Source organism: Triticum aestivum, chromosome 5B (assembly GCF_018294505.1).
Source record: "Triticum aestivum cultivar Chinese Spring chromosome 5B, IWGSC CS RefSeq v2.1, whole genome shotgun sequence".
Classification (NCBI taxonomy): Eukaryota; Viridiplantae; Streptophyta; class Magnoliopsida; order Poales; family Poaceae; genus Triticum; species Triticum aestivum.
This window is the reverse complement of record NC_057807.1, coordinates 600,277,123-600,303,307: the sequence shown is the minus strand read 5'-3', so window position 1 is coordinate 600,303,307 and position 26,185 is coordinate 600,277,123.

The window sequence follows — 26,185 nt, the reverse complement described above, 5'->3', positions numbered from 1 at the left end:
AAGAGGAGAGGGTGATGCAGTAAGTGTAGGGTAAGTATTTCCCTCAGTTTTGAGAACCAAGATATCAATCCAGTAGGAGGCTCCTCAAAAGTCCCACGCACCTACACAAACAAACTGAGAACTCGCAACCAACGTGATAAAGGGGTTGTCAATCCCTTCACGGCCACTTGCGGAAGTGAGATCTGATAGAGATGGTATGATAAGATAAATATATTTTTGGTATTTTTATAATATAGATGCAAAAGGTAAAGATGTAAATAAAAGTAGATTGGAAGCAAATATGATAGGAGATAGACCCGGGGGCCATAGGTTTCACTAGAGGCTTCTCTCGAGATAGCATAAGTATTACGGTGGGTGAACAAATTACTGTCGAGCAATTGATAGAAAAGCGAATAATTATGAGATTATCTAGGCATAGTCATGTATATAGGCATCACGTCCATAACAAGTAGACCGACTCCTGCCTGCATCTACTACTATTACTCCACACATCGACCGACTCCTGCCTGCATCTAGAGTATTAAGTTCATAAGAACAGAGTAACGCCTTAAGCAAGATGACATGATGTAGAGGGATAAACTCATGCAATATGATATAAACCCCATCTTTTTATCCTCGATGGCAACAATACAATATGTGTCTTGCAACTTTTTCTGCCACTGGGTAAGAACACCGCAGGATTGAACCCAAAGCTAAGCACTTCTCCCATGGCAAGAAAGATCAATCTAGTAGGCCAAACCAAACCGATAATTCGAAGAGACTTGCAAAGATAACTCAATCACATAAAAGAATTCAGAGAAGATTCAATTATTATCCATAGATAAACTTGATCATAAACCCACAATTCATCGGATCTCGACAAACACACCACAAAAAGAGATTACATCGAATAGATCTCCACAAGAGAGGGGGAGAACATTGTATTGAGATCCAAAAAAAGAGAAGAAGCCATCTAGCTAATAACTATGGACCCGTAGGTCTGTGGTAAACTACTCACAAATCATCGGAAGGGCTATGGTGTTGATGTAGAAGCCCTCCATGGTTGATTCCCCCTCCGGCGGAACGCTGACGAAGGCTCCAATATGGGATCTCGCGGATACAGAAGGTTACTGCGGTGGAAATTGTGTTTTGGGTGCTCCCTGGATGTTTTCGGGGTACGTAGGTATATATAGTAGGAAGAAATACGTCGGTGCTGCCCGAGGGGCCCACGAGACAGGGGGGCGCGCCCTACAGGGGGGGCGCCCTCCTATCTCGTGGCTGCCTCGGCTGCTTCTTGGCTTGCACTCCAAGTCCTCCGGATCACGTTCGTTCCAAAAATCACGCTCTGAAAGGTTTCATTCCTTTTGGACTCCGTTTGATATTCCTTTTCTTCAAAATACTGAAATAGGCGAAAAAACAACAATACGGGTTGGGCCTCCGGTTAGTAGGTTAGTCCCAAAAATGATATAAATGTGTAAAATAAAGCCCATAGACATCCAAAAGGGGTAATATAATAGCATGGAACAATCAAAAATTATAGATACGTTGGAGACGTATCAGCGCTCCCACCCTGAGAAGAGTTCTCAACATGTGTTCAATCCCATGTAGCGAGTGGCGAAATACATTAGCAACACTATAAGATGGATACAAGCGAGAAGCTATTTGGATGGCTGGTCATTTAGAACGAGTCAGTTTGCATTGGAAGAATAAATGTTTTATTGTCTCAATATGGTGTCAAAGCACACATTGTAGACTTCGTCACTGGAGCCCCGGGCGAGGGAGTCTGACGCCTTTTGGCTCCTGGCGAGTGGCGACCATGGCTTTGCGTGCAGCCGCCGCCTGCTAGGTGTTCGGCGAAATGCCAAACACCAAGTAGAAGGACAGGGTACTGCTCGGTAGTCCCTACGTCAAGATAACAAGTTTGTATAATGGTCATCTTGGCTGGCCGTTACTGCGTGCCATGTGGCCCTAACGGATGGGCCCCATTGTCAGTTTTCTCGTCAAAATGTGGTTAGTTATCATTTTGGTGCTTTTGGCCAACGGATTTCTCAAAAATAGTGCTATATGAAAACTGGTATGAAAACAATGGTTTTTTGATATATCGTCCTCAATTGTGATGGTTTTTGCCAATTTACTAGTTTTTCAAAGTCCTCATATCCGAAGTACTCTCTATGTTCTCTCCCGAATGTGGGTGGTGCTGCCCGTCCATTACCTGGTCGGCCGAGCCATGTTCGTATGTATTCTCGTCATTAGATTCTCCATGGGGTGATCTTCTTTAGGGACGTGTTTGTTTGCAATTCGCTACAGTACCCACATTGCATGTCCATCTCCGGCCAGCATGGTTCTTCATATGCAGCCTCATATGCAGCAGATGCAACCTATTTGGTTGCCTGCATTGCATGAAGGGGCACTTGCCCCTGTTGTTTGGTTGTCATTTTTGTGCTTAGGGTGTGAGCAGATGCAAACTTCAGTTGTTTGGTTGCAAACATCGTTTTGTTCTGCTCACCTTATTCAAATATGATGGCCTTACCACCACATGATCAGCACAACAGCAAGCACAACTGACAACAGATCAAAGTGGCAAGCACTAACAGCAAACAAAACAAGCAACCAAATAAGACCAAACAAAGCAAGCAACGGAAATGACAGCAAACTACTTAGATTAACAGTAGGGGCATCATCCTTCCTTGCTCCACGCCAGGGTGCTGCTCCTGGCCAAAATATTAACAAGTTTACAACATAAGTACCATAAGTTCTAGCCACAAACCAAACAAGTTCAACACTAACACCTTAGTTAAGTACATTGCATGCTCAATGTCACCAACGCGATTGTGCTTGCTACAACGAAACCTGCACATGATCGAGGAGTCGTGGTTGTAGATTTGGACCTTCAGGCCGAGTCCTGAGATGCGCACAATGAGGAGGTCGATGGGGACGATCCGGTTGGTGGTGGCAGAAGTAGTTCCATCCTCGGCCAAGCACCATGTGCCCCTCGAAGTTCTAGACCTGCACCCAGAACTCGCACCGCTTGTTTGCAGACAGTCTGACCATGCGTGGGAGCCGCTTGATGACCAACCATTGTTCATCACCTCCATCAACTTGCGAGGGATGACGAGCATGGCGAGGTATTTGGCATCCTCGATCTGCAGGTACAAGCGCAGCGGCTCCCGGCCCCCCTCCTCGTGGCCGGTCCTTTGAGATCGTCCCCTAGAACGAGGCAGGCTCATGAAGGCGACCCTGCCAGGAAGGTCCACCCTCTTGAGCCATCTGTTCGTGGGGATGAGATCCTTGGTGCCCTCAGCTCTGGCCACCACCTGAGCTCCTCCACCCTCCATGTCCCAGTCACTCTTCAATATCTTGTCAGGTAAGATGACAAGTATTAGTGGTGCTTGCAAAATGAATAACCACTGATCAGTGGCATTAGCTCTTCTGCAAATGCCACTGATCAATTGCACTAGCACTACAACAAATGGCACTGATTAGAGACATTTTACCAAGAGCAAATTCCCTTGGGCAAGTGCCACTGAACAATGGCGCTTGCTAAAGAGCAAGTGCCACTAATCAGGAGACTTGCCCAAGAGCAAGTGGCACTAAACAGTGGTAGTTGCCCATGAGCAAATGCCACTGATCAGTGGCATCTGGTCTTTTGCAACTGCCACTCACCAGTGCACTATCCTAAGCATGGAAACATCTAAAAATAGCACCCATGTGCACCCATGTATATTTGGCAGCATCCTAACATGAACAACAACATGAACATGATCCTAGCTTGAACATGAACAGAGATCCCAGCAAGACCCTAGCATGAACACAGATCCTAGCAAAGCACAGTAGCATTGGGGATTCTAGCATGAATAGAGATCCTGGGAAAGCACTAGCAGAAGAACATTATCCTAGAACACACACTGTAGCAAACAAGAATAGATCGGTCGAATTCGGTTTGATTGGGATCGCATCGAATCGGATCTACTCAAATCCTATCTAATCGTATCGAATCCACTAAGTACTAGCACATGCCTAAGAAAGAAACCCCTAATCTACATCTACGAGCAAGCATTGGGGATTCTTTGACTCACCAGAGCTTGCGCAGTTGCAGCGAACCGAGGCCGGGTGAAAACCCTGGCAGGAAGGAGAGAGTGTTGGGGAACGTAGTAATTAAAAAAAAATCCTACGATCGCGCAAGATCTATCTAGGAGATGCATAGCAACGAGACAGGAGAGTGTATCCACGTACCCTCGTGGACCGAAAGCGGAAGCGTTTAAACGCGGTTGATGTAGTCGAACGTCTTCACGATCCAACTGATCCAAGTATCAAACGTACGGCACCTCCGAGTTTAGCACACGTTCAGCACGATGACGTCCCTTGTGCTCTTGATCTAGTTGAGGACGAGGGAGAGTTCTGTCAGCACGATGGCATGGCAATGGTGATGATGAAGTTACCGGCGCAGGGCTTCGCCTAAGCACTACGACGATATGACCGAGGTGTTAAACCGTGGAAGGGGGTACCGCACACGGCTAAGAGATTGTCTGTTGTGCTATGGGGTGCCCCTTGGCCATGTATATAAAGGAGGGAGAGGAGGAGGCCGGTGGCCAGGAGGGGCGCGCCATAGGGGGAGTCCAACTAGGATTCCTAATCCTAGTTGGAGTCCCCTTCCTTTTCCAAGAGGAGGAGAGGGGGAAGGAGGAGGAGAGGGAGAAGGAAAGAGGGGGGTGCCGCCCCCTCCCTACTCCAATTCGGACCTGCCATGGGGGGAGCGGCCACCCTTGAGGCCCTCCTCTCCTTTCCACTAAGGCCCATGAAGGCCCACTACTTCCCCGGGGGGTTCCGGTAACCTCTCGGTACTCCAAAAAATACCCGAATCACTCCGGAATCATTCTGGTGTCCGAATATAACCTTACAATATATCAATCTTTACCTCTCGGCCATTTTGAGACTCCACGTCGTGTCCGTAATCTCATCCGGGACTCCGAACAAACTTCGGTCATCAAATCACATAACTCATAATACAAATCATCCTCGAACGTTAAGCGTGTGGACCCTACGGGTTCGAGAACTATATAGACATGACCGGGACATATCTCCAGTCAATAATCAATAGCGGAACCTGGATGCTCATATTAGTTGCTACATATTATACGAAGATCTTTATCGGTCAAACCGCATAACAACATACATCATTCCCTTTATCATCAGTATGTTACTTGCCCGAGATTCGATTGTCGGTATCATTATACCTAGTTCAATCTCGTTACCGGCAAGTCTCTTTACTCGTTCCATAATGCTTCATCCCGTGACTAACTCATCAGTTATATTGTTTGCAAGGCTTATAGTGATGAGCATTATCGAGAGGGCCCAGAGATACCTCTCCGATACACAGAGTGACAAATCCTAATTTTGATCTACACCAACCCAACAAACACCTTCGGAGACACCCGTAGAGCATCTTTATAATCACCTAGTTACGTTGGGACGTTTGATAGCACACAAGGTGTTCCTCTGGTATTCGGGAGTTGCATAATCTCATAGTCAGAGGAACATGTATAAGTCATGAAGAAAGCAGTGGCAATAAAACTTAATGATCATTATGCTAAGCTAACGGATGGGTCTTGTCAATCACATCATTCCACTAATGATGTGATCCCGTTTATCAAATGACAACTCATGTCCATGTCTAGGAAACTTAACCATCTTTGATCAACAAGCTAGTCTAGTAGAGGCATACTAGGGACACTGTGTTTTCTCTATGTATCCACACATGTATCAAGTTTCCGGTTAATACAATTCTAGCATGAATAATAAACATTTATTGTGATATAAGGAATTATAAAATAACAACTTTATTATTGCCTCTAGGCCATATTTCCTTCAGTCTCCCACTTGCACTAGAGTCAATATTCTAGTTCACATCTCCATGTGATTTAAATATCAATAGTTCACATCTGTATGTGATTAACACCCATAGTGCACATCGCCACATGACTGATAACCCACAAGTATAGGGGATCAATTGTAGCCCCTTTCGATAAGTAAAAGTGTCAAACCCAACGAGGAGCTAAAGGTAGAACAAATATTCCCTCAAGTTCTATCGACCACCGATACAACTCTACGCACGCTTAACGTTCGCTTTACCAAAAACAAGTATGAAACTAGGACTTGTACGTGTTGTTGGATAGGTTTGCAAGAATCTAAAGAGCACGTAAATAAAAACTAGGGGTTGTTTAGATAAAGATGCAATAAAGTTAGTATAGCGAGTGTGGAAAAGTGGTGGTAGGAGTTGTGAAATTGTCCCTAAGCAATTGACTACTTTACTAGACCGATAGCAAGTTTTATGTGGGAGAGGCCACTACTAGCATGTCATCCCTGACTTGGAATTCTATGCACTTATGATGGGAACTATTAGCAAGCATCCGGAACTACTAACGTTCATTAAGGTAAAACCCAACCATAGCATTAAGATATATTGGTCCCCCTTCAATCCTGTATGCATCAATTTCTATGCTATGTTGAAGCTTCTGTCACTCTTGCCCTCCAATACATAGTCCTATCAACATACAACTAACCCTATGGTGTGATCCACGTGCGCGCTCATATGATGGGCACCAAAGGATAACAACATAACCACAAGCAAATCAAACCAATCATAGCTATTCACCAATTACTGATAGGACAACGAAAATCTACTCAGACATCATAGGATGGCAACACATCATTCGATAATAGTATGAAGCATAAAGCACCATTTTCAAGTAGAGGGTACAGCGGGTTGCTGGCGAGTGGACCGCTGTAGATATATGGGGGGAAGGTGATGAAGATGTTGGTGAAGATGAAGGAGGTGTTTGTGTAGATCACGGTGATGATGATGGCCCCGCTGGCGTTCCGGCGCCACCGGGAGAGAGGGGGAGAGAGCCCCCCTTCTTGTTCTTCTTCCTTGACCTTCTCCCTAGATGGGAGAAGGGTTTCCCTACGGTCCATGGTCTCCATGGAGTGGGAGGTGATGAGGATACATACCCGGGGTAGGGTCATAGGCCTGACCTATACGTCCTACCCAGGGTCACTACCCTAGAAGATAAGAAGTCCAAGAGGCAACGAAGAACCCCCAGTCAAAGATGTCGAGTGCAATCCACTCGACCAGTCATATCACTCGGGCGTCCCCTACCTGTTGTCACTCGACCATATGAGGAATCACTCGACCTACTAAAAGCCAGGAGTCACTCAACACTGCAACGGTCAGACACTCACTCCGTAGTCTTTAAGGTCATTAATAACACTTATGGCTGGCGTTATCAGTAACGCCCCTACTTTATGTACATTAAGACCCTTGTAATGGAGGATGGCTGGGGTCCTGGCGCACTCTATATAAGCCACCCCCCTCCTCTGGGACAAGGGTACTAGTAGAAAAAGGGCCTACAGTCCCGGTTGGTGAGGGCCTTTAGTCCCGGTTCATGAACCGGGACTAAAGGGTCGGTACTAATGCCCTGACCCTTTAGTCCCGGTTCAATCCAGAACCGGGACAGATGGGCCTCCACGTGGCCTGTCCGCTGAGCCCAGGCAGGAGGGCCTTTTGTCCCGGTTGGTGGCACTAATCGGGACCAATATGCATCCACGCGTCAGCATTTCTGTGGCTGGGGTTTTTGTTTTTTTTTGAAAAGGGGGGGGGGTTTGGGGGGTTTTGGGGGGTTAATTTAGGTGTTTCATATATTGTGCTATAGCTAGCTAATTAATAGAGAGAAGTGTCCTCTCTTTTGTCTGTGCTTGGTCGACGCTACGTACCATACATACGTATAGAGAGGACTAGCTAGACACGCTAGCTAGCTAGTAAGCAAACAGAAGATCGTCATGAACATATATGCATACAGAGAGAAGTGATATCAAGGGGGTAATACCGACAATGATGAGATACATACACGGGAGAAATTAATGTTATCGGGGAGGGTGTATATCGACCCCCCACGTATTGAAGTTATCGGGAGGGGGTATATGGACCCCCCCTCATGTTGAAGTTATCGGGAGGGGTATATCGACGATGACAGAGGAGAAGATCGAAGAAAAAAAAGAAGAAAAAAAGAGGAGAAGAAGAAAGGAATAGAGAAGTAGAAGAAAAAATAGAATATTTTCTATTTTTTCTTCTTCTCCTCTATTTCTTTCTTCTTCTCCTCTTCTTTTTCTTCTTTTTTCCTCTTCTTATTTATTTCTCCTCTTCTTCCTCACCTCTTCTTCTCCTTTCTTCCTCTTCTTATTTTCCTTTTTCCTCTCCTTCTTTTTCTTCTTCTTCCTTCTTTCCAGCTACATATATAAAACCTTTCTAAAAATGTAACTTTTGCATATATAAAACTTTTTTCTTCTTCTTCCTTTCTTCCTTCTCTTCCTTCGTCCTAAATATATAAAACTTTTCTAAAAATGAAACTAACCTAAAATTAATGTACTAAATCAGAGAACAATTGAAAACACCATGCATATTACAATTGAAAAAATACATACATTCATACAAAAATATATATAAAACAAGCATATATATATGAAAAAAAATGAAAAAGGAGGGCGCCGGCGGCCGGACCAAGCTGCGGCGAGGATGGCGGGGTCGGGGCAGAGGCGCGGATGACGGCGAGGGCGGGCCGGGGCGGCGGCGTCGGGGCAGGGGCGCGGGCGACGATGACGGTGGTGGGCCGGGGCGGAGCGCGTCGGGCCAGGGGCGGGCAGGGGCGGCGCGCGTCGGGGCAGGGGCGCGGGCGACGGCGAGGGCGCGGGCGACGGCGACGACGGGCACGGGCGAGGCGACAGCGACGGCAGGGGCGACGGGCGGCGTCAGGGCAGCCTGGCGGCGTCGATGTGCTCGGCGTCGTCGGGGGGAAACTGGCGAGGGAAATCTGAAATTTCCCAAGTGTTTTCTTATATAGCAAGGGCATTAGTCCCGGTTCGTGCCACGACCCGGGACTAATGCCCCCCTTTAGTCCCGGTTGGTGCCACCAACCGGGACCAAAGGCCAATTTTCAGCAGCCCAAAGGGCGGGAAGCGGCGGCCTTTGGTCCCGGTTGGTGGCACCAACCGGGACTAAAGGGGTGCATTAGTCCCGGGTCGTAGCACCAACCGGGACTAATGCACCCCTTTAGTCCCGGTTGGTGCCACCAACCGGGACCAAAGGCATGTGCTGCCCCGAACCTAATATTTAGTCCCACCTCGCTAGTTGAGAGGGAGGCGCACCTATTTATAAGGTGCGGTGCGCCTTCCCTCTCGAGCTCCTCTCTTAAGCAGGCTTTCGGGCCTAACCCTGCAATCTGTGCCTGTGGGCCTACTGGGCCTCCTGCGGGCCTGAATCCTGGCCCATGGTAGGGTTTCTAGTCGTATTCAGGCCGTGGGGCCCCAGTAGGTGGCACTTTTTTTCTAGTTTTTTGTTTTGTTTTCTGCATTATTTATTTTCTTTTGCTTTTTTCTTTATTTTTTAATTCCTTTTGCTTTTAGTTTTAGAAAAATTATAAACTTTCTGTTAGTGCCATTAGTTTTCAAATTTGAAAATACTTTTTTTGTTTTCTTTGTTGCTTTATTCATTTTATTTTGTTTCTACTTACAACAAAATACTTATTGTTGCTATTTTTATTTTTTTTCCATTTTTTTGTTTTGTTTTCTACATTATTTATTTTCTTTTGTTTTTTGCTTTATTTTTTAATTCTTTTTGCTTTTAGTTTTAGAAAAATTATAAACTTTCTGTTAGTGCCATTAGTTTTCAAATTTGAAAACACTTTTTTGTTTTCTTTGTTGCTTTATTCATTTTATTTTGTTTCTACTTACAATAAAATACTTATTGTTGCTATTTTTAGTTTTTTCCAGTTTTTTTGTTTTGTTTTCTGCATTAATTATTTTCTTTTGGTTTTTTGCTTTATTTTTTAATTCTTTGAATTTTGTTTGAATAGTTAAATTGAATTCTTTGAAATTTGTGTGAATTTGAAGTTTGTGATTAACTTTACTAGTGCCATTATTTTTTCAGTTCTACTTAGAAATAAATACTTACAGTTTTTTGGTGATTTCTTTTTTCTTTTAGGTCACAAAAAATAAAAACTTCTCTGTTGGTGAACATAGATGCACTTATAGAGAAAAATAAACATAAATTTATAATCAATTTCTATTTATAAATTTAGGTCCATTTCCTCTATAGGTGCATCTATTTTCACTTTGAGAGGAGATCAACAACACAGAGAGGGACGGGCTTATAAACAGGTGTGGGCGCCCTTCGGTTGGCGAGGTGGGACTAAAAGCTGGGTGCAACGAGGGCCAACCCTTTAGTCCTGGTTGGTGGCATGAACCGGGACTAAAGGTAACCCTTTGGTCCCGGTTCATGCCACCAACCGGGACCAATAGTGGTGGGCCAGGAGCCAGGACCATTGGTCCCGGTTCGTCCCCCGGACGAACCGGGACCAATGGCCCACGTGGCTCGGCCGGCCCCCTGGGCTCACGAACCGGGGCAAATAGCTCCATTGGTCCCGGTTCTGGATTGAACCGGGACTAATGGGCTGAACTGGCCTGGGCCATTGCCCCCTTTTCTACTAGTGGGTTCGCACCCCCTGTAACATCACACACATATAATCCAGTCGACCGCCTCCGGGCACCGAGACGTAGGGCTATTACCTCCTCTGAGAAGGTCCTGAACTCGTAAATCTTGTGTGTACATCTTCACCATAGCTGAGATCTTGCCTCTTCATACCTACCCCCCTTTCTACTGTCAGTCTTAGAACCATGACAGTTGGCGCCCACCATGGGGCTAGTGTCTTAGCGACTTGTTGGTGAAGTTGCAATTTTTCCAATCCCCATCATCATGGTTTCCGACGGTGGATTGGCTGAGGGCCGCGAGATCCGTCTCAGCGCGCTCGTTTTCATCGCCAACAGCTCCGCTTGGCTTCAAGAAGCTCCCCTTGACGTCGAGGCGCTCCCCGTCTGAGGGGTGACGCACTTTCGCGCGTGCGTTCACGGCGTCCTTCTCCGGCAGCCGTCGACCCAATATCGGTCGGCTCCGATGGTGTCTTCTCTCCCCGCTGTTCGCCGCCACAAGCGATTCGGTCGGTCGTGGCTTCAGCGGTGGGTGAAACATGCGGTGGCTCGACATTCGGCCACCCATCAAGTCGCGGCAATCGAGCCCGAGGAAACTCTCCACGGCCTATTCGATCTGTTGACTGGCTCCGTCGAGACCGCATCCGAGTGCGATAGCAGCGACCCTGCGGCTGAAGTCTTGATGGTCGATGGACCACGTAGTCCGTCTGGTTTCCGCCGTGAAGATGGCGGGGATGGTGGCGGCGATCCGTCGTGCGTCCACGAGGAGTACCATCCCGAACCCCTCTCTTCGCAGCAGAGGGAAGAACTTCATCGCCGCAACATGGATGCACTCCACACACCCATCGTTGGAGAAACCCCCGAGGCTCGGGCCTTGGAAGAGGTGCGCTTGGCTAATTTGGCTGAGCACACTCGATTGGAGAGCCTCCAGGGCGCTCTCGACGAGTGTGCTCGGGAGCGGATCCCTGAGTCCAGTCAACGACAACTTTTCCCACCTCCACCTAAGGTATACCGCACTCCGATTCAAAATCTCACATCTACGGCCCGAATAGCAGAGTCAATTCAACCTTCCCAGTCAGAGGCTGGCAGAGGTTTGATGCAGATCCGGGCCTTAGTCCGAGCAGCAGGAGAACAGAACATAGCAGTGTCTCGGTCGCGGAATAGGATTCATAGCAGATTCGTGGTAGCGGATACAGTTCAGTCGACTCATAGTCCAAGATCGCCCCTGCGGCGTGAAGGCCATGGGCAGTATGATCACCGACTCGACCGTGACAATCGTCGTCGAGTGCCCACACCTCCTCCGAGGAGTGCATCATATGTGCCTCGGAAGTATGATGATAGACGCCGTCACAGTGGCGAGCGCAGAGCACCAGTCGACCCAAGAGAGCCAGGCTTTGATGCAACATCTATCCTCATTCAAGGTCTAGTCGACCGGAATAGAGCGCATAGAGAAGACCCTGGCAGAGATCGTCCGACTGGCAGCAGAGTTCATGTTTTGGGTCCAGAGTGTTTCAGCAGAGCCATCAGAGCTGCAGTGATTCCTCCCAACTTCAGGTTGGTGACTGGAGTCAGTAAGTTCACTGGAGAGTCTAAGCCTAAAACTTGGCTTGAGGATTACCGAGTGGCTGTGCAGATTGGTGGCGGGAATGATGAAGTGGCAATGAAGCATCTTCCTCTGATGTTAGAAGGGTCGGACAGAGCGTGGTTGACTCAGTTAGCCCCAGGAAGTATATACAGTTGGGAAGAGCTTGCTCGAGTGTTCGTCAGAACTTTTGAGGGCACTTGTAGGCGGCCAACAAGGTTGATAGAGTTGCAGCATAGTGTGTAGAAACCGAGTGAGACTCTAAGGGATTTCATTCAGAGGTGGACCGCTTTGCATCACACCGTGGAAAATGTATCAGAGCATCAAGCAGTGTGTGCCTTCAAGGAAGGCGTTAAATACCGAGAGCTGGTCCTGAAGTTCGGTCGGACTGGAGATTTGACTCTGACTCGGATGATGGAAATAGCCACCCAGTACGCTAATGGAGAAGAAGAGGATCGACTCTGCAGCGGAAAGGGTAAACCAGTCGGCCAAGATGCCGGTGGGGGTAATTCCAATCGGAAACAGAAACGTAAGGCCGAGCCTGCAGCACCCGGTGAGATTGCGGCAGTGGTTCAGGGAAAGTTTAAAGGAAAACCTAAGGGTCCCTGGACCCCCAAGAAGGTAAAGGATCAAGCAGGAAATGATGTGTTGGATTTACCATGTCACATCCATATGAAGAAAGATGAAGAGGGTAATCTGATTTACCCTAAGCACACCACTCGACAATGTCGACTCCTGATCCAGCAGTTCCCAGAGAAACATCCCAGTGAGAAGGAAAAAGAGTCGGACAAAGACGAGTACGACAAGGAAGACAACGGTTATCCCAAAGTCAATTCCACCTTGATGATTTTTGCTGATGTTGAGAGCAAGAGCCGGTTGAAAGTTATCAACAGAGAAGTGAATATGGTTGCTCCGGCGACGACGACCACATACCTGAAATGGTCACAATAAGCCATCACATTCGACCAGTCTGATCACCCGGCGCGTATATCCACTCCTGGGAGGCAAGCATTGGTGGTCGACCCAGTGGTCGAAGGCACTCGACTGACCAAAGTGCCAATGGATGGTGGTAGCAGCCTGAATATCCTTTATGCTGAAACTTTGAAGGGGATGGGCATTCCGATGTCCAAACTGAGCGAGAGCAATATGAGTTTCCATGGTGTTATCCCTGGAAAGAAAGCCGAGTCACTCGGCCAGATCGCCCTGGACGTGGTTTTCGATGATTCCAAGAATTACCGTAAGGAAAAGTTGACATTTGAAGTAGTGGATTTCCAGAGTGCTTATCATGCTATTCTGGGTAGGTCAGCCTATGCGCGTTTTATGGCTCGACCATGTTACGTGTACCTCAAGCCGAAGATGCCCAGTCCCAGAGGAGTGATCACAGTCGCTGGTAATCGGCAGAAGGCAGAAGAATGCTTCCAGAAGGGTTCCAAAATTGCCGATGCGCAAATGGCAGCAGTTAAATTTCAAGAGTATTAGAAGAATGCAGATCTGAGTGATTTGCTCCGAGCTAAGAAGCCTGCCATGGATTCTGCATTTCAGTCGTTTGGAGAGACGAAGCCGATTCATATCCACCCGACCGATCCCAATGCTGCACCGACTCATATCTCAATGACACTCGACAGCAAATAGGAAGAAGCGCTCATCCAGTTCCTCCGTGAGAACTGGGACATCTTTGCATGTAAACCTTCTGACATGTCGGGTGTACCCAAAGAACTGGCTGAGCACCATTTACATGTCGATCCCAAGGAAAACACATCAAAGAGCATCTTCGGTGGTCCGCCGTGCAGAAGAGAAAAGCAATTGGCGAGGAAGTGGCTCGGTTCCTGGCAGCAGAGTTCATCCGAGAGATCTACCACTCCGAGTGGCTTGCTAATGTGGTCATGGTCCCTAAGAAGGATGATTCACTTCGTATGTGCATCGATTTCAAGCATATCAATCGAGCCTGCCCGAAAGATCATTTCCCCCTCCCCTGCATCGATCAAATTTTTGACTCGACTGCGGGGTGTGAGCGCTTGTCTTTTTTAGATGCATATTCTGGGTATCATCAGATCTGACTGTATGGTCCCGATGAAATAAAAAACAGCTTTCATCACCCCATTCGGGTGCTTTTGCTATGTCACCATGCCATTTGGTCTTAAAAATGTCGGAGCCACATTCACAAGGATGATTCAGAAGTGCCTGCTCAATCAAATCAGTCGGAATGTGGAAGGATACATGGACGACATTGTGGTCAAGTCATGTAAAGGTCCCAACCTACTGACTGACCTCGCAGAAACCTTTACCAACCTAAGAAGGTATGATATCAAGCTTAATCCCTCAAAGTGCACATTCGGAGTTCCAGGTGGAAAGTTACTCGGTTACCTTGTTTCCGAACGGGGGATCGACGCAAATCCAGAAAAAGTCGATACCATCCTCCGTATGAAACGCCCTGTGCATGTGCATGACGTTCATAAGCTTACTGGTTGTTTGGCCGCCTTGAGTCGATTCATTTCTCGTCTCGGTGAAAAGGCCTTACCTCTTTACCGATTGATGAAGAAATTTGATAAGTTCGAGTGGACTGATGAAGCTGACGTAGCGCGCGTTTGCAGAGCTCAAAACCCTTCTTTCCACCCAGCCGGTGCTTGCTACGCCAATCAGCAAAGAGCCTTCATTGCTTTATATTGCAGCCACTGGACAAGTTGTCAGTACAGTACTCACGGTCGAGCGGGAAGAAGAAGGAAAGGCTACAAAGTTCAGCGCCCAGTGTATTATCTCTCTGAAGTTTTGACTCCATCCAAGCAGCGATATCCACATTATCAGAAGCTTGTCTATGGAATCTACATGACCATGAAGAAGGTTGCACACTATTTCTCCGATCACTCCATTATAGTCGTCAGCGACGCACCATTATCTGAAATTCTGAACAACAGAGATGCAACTGGTCGAGTGGCAAAATGGGTGATTGAACTGCTTCCATTGGATATCAAGTTTGAGGCAAAGAATGCTATCAAGTCCCAAGCAATCGCAGATTTCCTTGCCGAGTGGATTGAGCAGCAGCTGCGGACTCAAGTTCACTCGGAGCATTGGACCATGTTCTTTGATGGCTCCAAGATGCTGAATGGTTTCGGTGCTGGGGTAGTGTTGGTATCCCCTCGTGGAGACAAGCTTAGCTATGTTCTCCAGATTCATTTTGACTCTTCCAACAATGAAGCTGAATATGAAGCACTTTTGTACGGGTTGTGTATGGCCATTTCACTCGGCGTCCGTTGCCTTATGGTCTACGGTGACTCGGATTTGGTGGTTAATCAAGTGATGAAAGAATGGGATGTCAGGAGCCCAACCATGACTGGTTATTGCAATGTAGTAAGAAAACTGGAAAAGAAGTTTGAAGGGTTGGAGCTTCACCATATACCCCGACTGAAAAATCAAGCCGCAGATGAATTGGGAAAGATAGGATCTAAGAGAGAGGCCATTCCCAGCAATGTGTTTTTGGAGCATATTCATTCACCTTACGTTCAGGAGGACCCTTTCACTGAAGAGTCCCCACAACCTAAGAGCGCCACAGATCCGACTGAAGTAGAAATCCCTGCCGTGGTCGACTTAGTCATGGAGGTTTTGGTCGTCATCCTGACTGGACAGTGCCATACGTCGCATACATTCTTAGGAAAGAACTTCCAGAGGATGAAGAAGAGGCTCGATAGATCGTCCGACGTTCTAAAGCCTTTACTGTGATAAAAGGTCAGTTGTTTAGAGAAAGTGTAACTGGAGTCTGCCAGAAATACATCACGCCATAAGAAGGCCGAATGATCCTCAATGATATTCACTCGGGGACCTATGGTCACCATGCGGCCTCTCGGACCATCGTGGCCAAAGCATACCGATCCGGATTTTACTGGCCACATGCCAACGAGATGGCAAAAGAAATAGTAGACAAATGTGAAGGCTGTCAGTTTTACTCCAACATGTCCCATAAGACCGCGTCAACTCTGATGACTATTCCACTCGTCTGGCCTTTCGCTATCTGGGGATTGGATATGGTTGGACCTCTGAGGACTGGCAGGAGTGGATTTACCCATGTGCTCGTAGCAGTCGACAAGTTTACCAAATGGATGGAAGCCAAGCCCATTAAAAACCTTGAAGCAAGTACAACTGTAAGCTTCATCAGATAATTGACATTCAGATATGGTGTTCCGCATAGCATCATCACGGATAATGGGTCGAACTTCGACTCCGACGAGTTCAGAGCCTTTTGTGCTTCCCAAGGCACAAGGGTCAATTACGCTTCAGTCGCCCATCCCCAGTCGAATGGGCAGGCTAAAAGAGCAAATGCATTGATTCTCAAAGGACTGAAACCCCGATTGATGCATGACCTCAAGGATGTAGCAGGTGCCTGGGTCGACGAACTTTCATCAGTACTTTGGGGATTGAGGACAACTCCTAATCGGTCGAAGCTGTACTCCCGAAGCTGTACTCCCGAGTGATTTGCTTCACAATGTGCCCCGAGTCGAGCTCTTCTCAGAAGAGGAAGTAGAACAGGCTCGACAAGATGCAGTCGATCTCCTGCAAGAAGAAAGAGAGATGGCCTTGATTTGGTCGACCATTTATCAACAAGACCTACGTTGATTCCACGCTAGAAACATAAGGGGTCGGGCATTTCAGGAGGGAGACTTGGTTCTTCGAGTGGACCAGCAGAAACCGCACAAGCTCGCTCCTGCTTGGGAAGGCCCCTTCGTGTCACCAAAGTGCTCCACAACGGAGCATATCGTATTCTCAACGTCGAGCACAATAAAGATGAGCCACGCGCTTGGAATGCGGAACTGCTCCGCCCCTTTTACTCTTAAGCATTCAGACTGTTGAGATGTAATAAGAAATACCTTTTAGTTTGATTATCAAAGACATGATTTTACAGTCTTCCGAATGATTGTTGTTCATTTTTTACATGTTCTAAAATCCCCCAGTGTGTGCCTTAGCTGCGAATCCATTTCGCGTAAGTTGAACAGAAAAATCCTACCGAGTGGTGAGCCAGCCTTTCACTCGGGGGCTTAGCTGCGAATCCGTTTCGCCTAAGTTTGAAAAATCCTACCGAGTGGTGAGCCAGCCTCTCACTCGGAGGCTTAGTTGCAGTCCAGTACTCGCCTAAGTGTAAAAAATCCTACCGAGTGGTGAGCCAGCCTCTCACTCGGAGGCTTAGCTGCAGTCCAGTACTCGCCTAAGTGTAAAAGATATCCTACCGAGTGCTGAGCCAGCCTCTCACTCGGAGGCTTAGCTGCAGTCCCGTACTCGCCTAACTGTCAAAAAATCCTACCAAGTGGTGAGCCAGCCTCTCACTCGGAGGCTTAGTTGTAGTCCAGTACTTGCCTAAGTGTAAAAGAAATCCTACCGAGTGGTGAGCCAGCCTCTCACTCGGAGGCTTAGCTATAGTCCAGTACTCGCCTAAGTGTCAAAAAATCCTACCGAGTGGTGATCTTGCCTCTCACTCGGGGGCTTAGCTGCAGTCCAGTACTCGCCTAAGTGTAAAAAAAATCCTATCGAGTGGTGAGACAGCCTCTCACTCGGGGTCTTAGCTGCAGTCCAGTACTCGCCTAAGTTTGAAAGATCCTACCGAACGGCACGGGTCGACCACGACCCCCCCCCCGGGGCTGCACCATCAAGAAGAAGGATGAGATTGTGCGAGCGATCCTCACACTCGGGGGCTTAGCTGCGGTCCAATACTCGCCTAAGTTTGAAAAATCCTACCGAGTGACAAGCGATCCTCTCACTCGGGGGCTTAGCTGCAGTCCAGTACTCGCCTAAGTTTGAAAAATCCTACCGAGTGACGAGCGATCCTCTCACTCGGGGGCTTAGCTGCAGTCCAGTACTCGCCTAAGTTTGAAAAATCCTACCGAGTGACGAGCGATCCTCTCACTCGGGGGCTTGTATGCAGTCCAGTACTCGCCTAAGTTTGAAAAATCCTACCGAGTGACGAGCGATCCTCTCACTCGGGGGCTTAGCTGCAGTCCAGTACTCTCCTAAGTTTGAAAAACCCAACCGAATGCTACGGGTCGACCACGACCCCTCCCCTCGGGGCTGCACCATCAAGAAGAAGGACGAGATTGTGCACACTGCCAAAGGCTCATCCAACAGCTGACGCCAAGGCGAGCTGCTTTTAGGAATGTCAAGACCATTGCCGAATGCCTCGCTGATGAGCTGATCAATGCTGCCAAAGGCTCATCCAACATCTAGTGCCAAGGCGAACTGCTTTTAGGAACGTCAAGGCCATTGCTGAGTGCCTCGCTGATGAGCTGATCAATGCTGCTCAAGGCTCGTCCAACAGGTCGACTGCGGCCTCTTCCTCAGAAGTTGCATCAAGAGTACAAAAACCAATCCGAGTGAAGAATGAGTTCCGCTCGAAGACAAACACAACATATTCAAAGATAAGCCTAGTTCAGATAAATCCAAAGGCTCCTAACCGCAGATTAAAGTCCTCGGGCGTCAGGCCCGAAGGATTTTCAACGATTACAAAATCACTCGGCATTCTGAGGCAAATGAGGGTGAAGCATAATGTTTTTTTGATCACTCGGCATGAGAAGGGCTGGCTGGATCGCAGACGCTGTCAAGGTCAATGCTGTCCACAATACAAGTGGTAGCCTCAAGGAAGGTGTCCATGAAGGACTGGAACGTGTGCTTCTTAGTATTCACAACCTTGAGGGTGGCCAACTTGTCTTCTCTGGCGTACTTGCAGTGCACTCGAACCAATGACAGGGCGACTTCTACGCCACAGCGAGCGGATGACTTCTTCCACTCCTGCACTCGACCAGGAATATGATTGAGTCGAGTCATCAGCGACTCGAGATCTTGAGAAAGTTCCTCCTGAGGCCAGAGTTCGGCGTCAACTCGGGTCATCGCCACCTTTAGTCGAGCCAGATAGGCAACGGCGCCGTCCAAGCGTGATTCCAACCGCAGCAAGTTCATCGCAACGTCATCTTTCACATGACAATTAATGGGGTCGAGACCTATCTTGACCCACCCGGTTTCAGCTTCAAAATCCTGACAAAGTTCTGCTCCATCATGAAAAATAGTGAGTCGACAATATTACAACATACTTCAATCGACGATAATTAACCAGTCGAGCGGCTGTACCTTCAAGCTTCAGAACTAGTTTCGCGGCAAGTTGTCCCAGATAGGACTCTAGCTTGCCTGTCTTGGCTCTGAGGCCTCCAACTTCATTGGTCAGGTTCTCTTTGTCCTTCTTCAGTTGCTTGACTTCCGATTGGCTTCCAAGATGGCGGTCTTCAGTGTTGTGTTCCCCTCTTCCAACTTGCCGACTGAAGCTAGCTTCTTGACCGCAAGCATTGTCTTCTCACGTGCTTCCTTCTGAGCAGCAGCAAGGTCCTGGTCCTTCTTCTCCAAAGCTTCCTTCATTCTCTCTAATGAAACAACACTCTTCAGACGAGCCTGAAGTTGACGGTTTTCACTATGCACATCTACTTGTGTGAAGTCACTCGGTTCAAAGAGACTGAAAGAAAAAAAAATAGTGAAAGATGTGAGCTACTAGGTGGGAAAGAGTCGATTGGTTACCTCCCATGATGTACGTTTCTTCTTGAGCAGTCTTGAGGTTCTTCTTTGCGAGTTCAAGATCAAGTTCAAGGCTGATATGCTTCTTCTTTAACTCGGAAAGCCGAGCTCCAAGATCACAAGACTTCTGTAGTCGGCGAGAAAGATATATCAGTCGTCAGAAACAAAAGACAACGACAGTGAAAGTTACTCTAAGACTACTGCCGAATCAAATATTCAACAGTAGTCTCGGGGACTACACCCAGTGGGTGCACTTAGCGTGCCCCCACTAATCTAGATCAACACTCAGCATGGTCTGCCAAGCGTGAGTCAAAAAAAGAAGATTCTAAGACCTCAGTCGACTGCCAGCAGTCGACCGTGGTCTCGGGGACTACACCCAGTGGGTGCACTCGGCGCGCCCCCACTGGTCCGGACAGATTACTAAGACTCAGCACGAGTCGAGTGAAGTGGAAGACTTCCTAAACTCTAAACACAGGCACACCCCAGTGGGTGATCGGATATAAAATAGCATTCAAAAGTTTAGTCGGAATTCACTGACCTTAACAGTGGTCTGCAGGGCGGTGCTGGTGTTATAATCCACCTGACTAGCCTCATGCATCACCTTCACCTACTCTATGACAAGGTTCACCTGGCGAAGAGCCTCCCTGGCAGCACATGGCGAATCGTCTAGGGTCTGATATGCAGCAAAGAGTGATGGCCCCAAGGCGGCCGAAGCAGCTATTGGGTCAGACACATGGAGTTGCACTGGAGCGGCAGTAGCCAGAGCAGTCGACCCCGATGGACGATCAGTCGCCAACGGGCTGGCGAATGTGACGTTGGTCCGAACCGGATCCCCGGAATGCTCGACCACCGCCTCAAGCACCGGCGTCGACTGGGGTACTTGAACTTCAAGCCTTCTCCTGCTCGAGCCCCCACCTCTCCTTCTCATCTCCTGTAGAGGCACTTCTTCTTCTTCATCATCAGCAAGCACGACGACATCTCGCGAAACTGAAGAGAGAGAGAAACATCGGAAATTCAGCCGACTAATAACCCAATCGACTAAATGAGGTCTGGTCGAATGGACTTACCAGCTCCGGAGGTGGCCGCATCGTCGGTCTCCTCGTCTCCTGGAGCTTTGTCGATATCCATGTCAGTTGCAGCAAAGGTTGGTCTAGAAAGATATATGATCCATTTGGTCAGAAGAAAAGCTTCAGTCAGCCTAGATAAATGCAAGAAAGATACTCACCTGAAGTGACGGGGACGTCCATCTTGATCCTCGGCAAAGTCCTCTGAGTCTTTGGAGGAGCAACCTTGGGCTGCTTGGCGACCTTCTCTGTCGGCTCCGGAGTCGACGTCCGAGTGCGTTTCTGCGTGTGGGTACTTGGGGCACACTCTTTCCACGCCCGCTCACCGGGTCATGGTGTTGCTTGGATGGGAGTTCAGAACGCAGCGGCGAGTCGGCTTCTTCCTCGTCGTCTGACTCCTCGCTCTCCTCCTCCTCATCTTCATCCGAAGATTCCCATTCACTGCTCTCCTCCGCACCGGCCTCTCCCTCCAGGTCCTGCTCCAGAGCTTGTTCACTGTTGGGCATCGAATACATGTCAGTAAAAAGCTACAAGACAAGAAGTCGAGTGAAAGTCAGTCGAGTAAAAGTCAGTCGAACTCAAGTACAGTCGAAATGTGTATGCAAAGACAGTCGGAATGTTTATGAAAGGACAGTCGGAATAAAGAACGTACCTTGTCGGGCTGATTATCACCACTGAAGGGGATGACTCGCCTGGCTCCTCTGGGGTTGTCCTGGTTGCCTGTGATGCTCTTCAACCACATGGCCATGGTCTTGGCTGGCACTTCCTCTGGATGAATATGAGCGGTGTCGTCGGACCCAGAGTGCAGCCACATGGGATGGTCACGGGCCTAAAGAGGCTGGATGTATCGACTGAGGAATACTTCCAGCAGGTCCATGCTAGTGACGCCCTCATTAATCAGTTGGACCACTTTCTTAACCAACATCTTCGTCTCCACGTTCTCAACAGCAGTCACTTTCAGTGAGGAAGGAGTCTGGACACGTTCAAAACTGAAGTGGGGAAGGCCGGTCGACTGACCTAGAGTTGGGAGGTCCTGGCAGTAGAACCAGGTCGACTGCCAGCCCCTAACCGATTCAGGGAGAGTCATGGAAGGAAAAGAACTCCTCTTCCTCTTTTGGATACCCAAACCCCCACACATCTGAATGACATGAGTCTTCGAGTCACTCGTTTTCGCTTTCTTCACCTACTGGGAACTGATGGTGAAAATATGTTTGAAAAGGCCCCAGTGCGGTCGACACCCCAAAAAGTTTTCACACATCGACACGAACGCGGCAAGGTACGTGATGGTGTTGGGAGAAAAATGGTGGAGTTGGGCACCGAAGAAGTTCAGGAAGCCTCAGAAGAAGGGGTGTGGAGGAAGTGAAAAACCCCGGTCGACGTGGGTGGCGAGCAGTACACACTACTAGGAAAAGGCCTACTAATGGCGAACCGGTTTTGCGTACTAATGGCGCACTACCGGTGTGCCATTAGTAGCACGCCATTAGAATTTTTTACTAATGGCGCACCACTAGTGCGCCATTAGTATCTGGTATACTAATGGCGCACCTGGCAGTGCGCCATTAGTATGTAACTCCATGCGCCATTAGTATGCCTCCCGGGGGGCCATATGTAACCATGTGCTTTGTCACACTAATGGTGCACTCTGCCTTGATGCGCCATTAGTATCCTTTGGCATACTAATGGCGCACTCTGCCTTGATGCGCCATTAGTATGAATATTTGGTTTTTTTTGCTTTTCTAATTTTTGCACAGGTTACAAAATATATTATTGGACAGAATATAGACAGCAGCACACAGCAACATCAGATTCATCGAATACAATAGAAGATTAGTCTTCGAATACAATTCATCATATTAGTCTCCGAATTCAAAAGACCGAACAAAGATAAAACATTACAAGTCTCAAGACCGCGAGTATCGAGTTTGTCTTCACATTACAAGTCGATATCGATCATCTAAACTACCATCAAATAAAAGAGAGTTGTGGTCATCACGATGAGCATCATCGCGATCAAACTGGTCTTCATCCGGTTCCTCCAACGCTCCCTCCTCTCTCCCGCTAGATAGCGGGCATATCTAGATTCTGCCTCCGCCCTAGTGGTGTACCCTTTGTAACTGTTACCGCTGAAACGGTGAACCTGTCTCCTACACTCCTCCCAGTCGTCGTAGACTCCGGGAACCTTACCCTTGTACACGACATACGACGGCATCTCTATGCACAAGCCAAACAACAGACAATTCATAAGCAATATGTAAGTATGCAACAAAAGGATCGGAAGAGAAAAGCAAGACATTAATAGCACGATTCATGGTCCTACTAATAAATAGCATTGATTACATCTAAGTTGAACGACTGTCCAAACCAAAGAGACATACGAATTCATTAAAGTTTAATTACGACATGAGCCAATCAATGTTTCAGAACTACACATCACTACTTTTGACTCGACTCATCGGACAGGAGCGTGGATGAAGCCGTCGTCTGTCGTGATGGTCATGAAATCGCGGTCGTTGTCACCCTGCATTTGTAGCGTTCCATTTATCTCACTGTTGGACGGTTGATATCTGAGGAAGAACTACCCCGAGGTATGAAGGACATCTTGATGGATGATGTCCGCAAACTCCGACTAGATGCGAAAGAATTCTTGTCTGAGGTCCGCGTCCTGGATTGCCGACAAGCTCGCGGCCCAATCTTTGAGATTATCTGGTAGCATAAGGTGATGATGGTCCCTTATGATCACCCGCATGTGATGGAGGGTGTAGTAGGCATCCTTCTGACCGCCAGGCGGCTGCTTGACGCAGCAGAACTTCATTTTGTGTGAGAAGGTGTGCTTGCCGTACTTACGAACTGCCCTGGTGAAGGTGCCTCCAGATTTGGCGTAGCCGGGGAGAACATCATCAAGAACTTTCTTGACATTTGTGTAGTCTATCTTGGAGTTACGGTTCGGGTCGAAATACGTGGCCATGGAATATTTCGGGCTTAAGAGGATGAGTGTGCAATGTGTGTCACTGCACGGAACACGGAATGTTAGAAAAAAAAAAGAACGATCGAAATCTAAGAAATCATATGTTACGGGGCGGTTAAGGGATGACTTACTCGGCAAAGTAAGCCACAAGGAAGTTATCCTTATCTGGGTTTGCCAGAATGACGCCTTCGAGGTGTGAACTCGCAACTTGGCGGTCCCCAGCGCTGCTCAAGTGCTAGGCACGCATGTAGAAGGGGTCGACTATCACGATGTTCAGGGTCTTGTCTCTAATGATCCGCATCTCCATACTCAGCGAAAACAGCCGAACGAAGGTGTAGTGCAGCGGATGAAGGTTAAACATAGCAAAGATGTCATCAAACCGCAGGACGATCGTACCCCCGATGTCGCCATCCACAAAGCCCTTGCCCTCTGGCACCTTGGCCACGAAAACCGGGTATGCCACATCCTTCTCTCTGAGACGCCGCTTCTCCAAAGAAAGAACACTGTCATGCAGACTCCGCATAGCACCGGTTGCAGCATTCAGCATATTTGGCGGTAGCATCGCCCTACCCGCCACATGCACCCTCCTCGAGATATCCTTAGGTGAAGGTGGCCCGTCCTGAGCACGGATCGAACTCGGTGCCGGCTGGCTCGCACCGGCGCCCTTGTTAGTCTTTCGTTTCCGTCCCTTCTTCTTGATCTCCTGTAATGGGACCGAGTTCTGCTCATAGACCGCCTTCTTGAGCGTGTTGGGGCTGATAATATTTCGCACCTCAGCTATCTGAGGCTCGGTGAAGGCGGGAGCTGGAGGCGTCTCCTGAGAACTGAACGCCAGACGACGCCTATTTCGATTGGATTTCTCCGCCGTACCAGCTAGATTGCGGTTGTCTTGGTTGGGTTCTTGAGAAAGAGGCCCGCAGAACTCGTCAGCGTACCCATGTTCGGCAAAGTACTTATCGACTTTGGTAAATGTACCGTCGTCGTTGTCGTCGTCGTCCGGATCCTGTGCCATAGGGCTGTCCGGATCCTGTGCCATAGGGATGTCCGACATAGGGATGTCTAGCAGGTCCAGTAGCGTTGCGGCGTTCTTGCCATGGCTTGGCGCTGGCACGACTGGCGGTCTTGTCTGTGGGGTGGTGTCCCCCGCCCCCAAACGAATCTGGCTCTTCGGCCAAAGCAGCGGCCAGTTTACGCAAGCGCTGAGGGTCATCTCATCTTCTTCGTCCACCCCAGCGGGTCGAACCGGAGGTAACAGCTCGTCGCAGCCTAGCAGCACCCGAACCACTTCAACCCTATACGATGTTGGTGGCATTGAATTACCGTGGAACATGCGGTTGCCCGGTTGAACGATTCTTCCCTTGGCGACATCGACCAACTCGGTGCCCACGAAGTGCAGAAGAGTGCAAGGAACGTCGGCGGTGCCCTGCGAAAACATGTACAGGGCGTCAGGGATGCCCAGTCAAAGGCAAGGAGATGAAGTCATCGGCATAGAGGCTTAGTTACCGTGATGCCGTCGAGCTCGGCTAATGTCGAGGCACCGCCAATGGCGAGCGTGCAACTGACGGAGGGGGCGCTTGCTGGCGAGGTGCCGGCTGGCGTACACCCGGGTGCATTAAGCTCCAATGCCCGTGCCGGCGCCGTGGACACGAATACTGCCTCCGCCGGAGACACCAATGGTGCCGCCGCCGGAGACACCAATGGCGCCGCCTGTGCGCTGTGCGAGTTGCTGGCCGTGAAGCTGGGAACCAGGGGAGGCCCCTGTTGGCCGCCCGCAATCCACGTCGTAAGCCCATGAATCAACGTAGGCACCATGGCGTTGAGCTTCGTTCCCAGTTGTTGTTCCATTTGCTCTTGGACAAGCTCCGGAGTCCACGCCACTTGTGCCTTGAGTGCTTCAACCTCGCGTGTCTGGCTTTTCGAGCTGGCCTTTTTCTCCTTCCGCACACCAGCGGTATAGTATGACCCCCATTTTGTGGACAAGCCTTTGCCGACCACACGACCAGCTGACGTCGGCTTAGTGAGATTATCCTTGCTTTTCATTATGTTCAACGCCCTATTTAAAGGGGTGTCGAAAGGGGAGCTCTGAGACGACCCCGCGCTACTGCTTTCAGTTTCCTGCGAAAGGAACGTGAACCATTTAGAAATATTGGGGATTAATTAGAGTGCAACCATATGGAGCTAATTACGCGGGGGTGTATTCCTTACCAGAACAAGCTCAAGCGCCCTGGTCTTCGGATCCGTGGTAAGCTCCTTTGTTATCGGGTCCTCCTTGTACCGGGCCCTGACATAGTTCCTGGTCTGCTTGTTACCGCTGTATTTCTCGAAGCGGGGCGGTAGGCCTTGCTCGGCACGCTCCGCTTCCTCCTTGTCCCATATAGGCTCCGCCACTCTGTAACCGCCGGGACCGAGTTTGTGTTCCCCTAAGTTCAACTCCCGCATTTCTTTCCCCCACTGACTTGATTCGGAGGTTGCACTGCTCTCGCACTTTATCTTGAGGGCGGCACTGTTCACTTTATTCCCTGA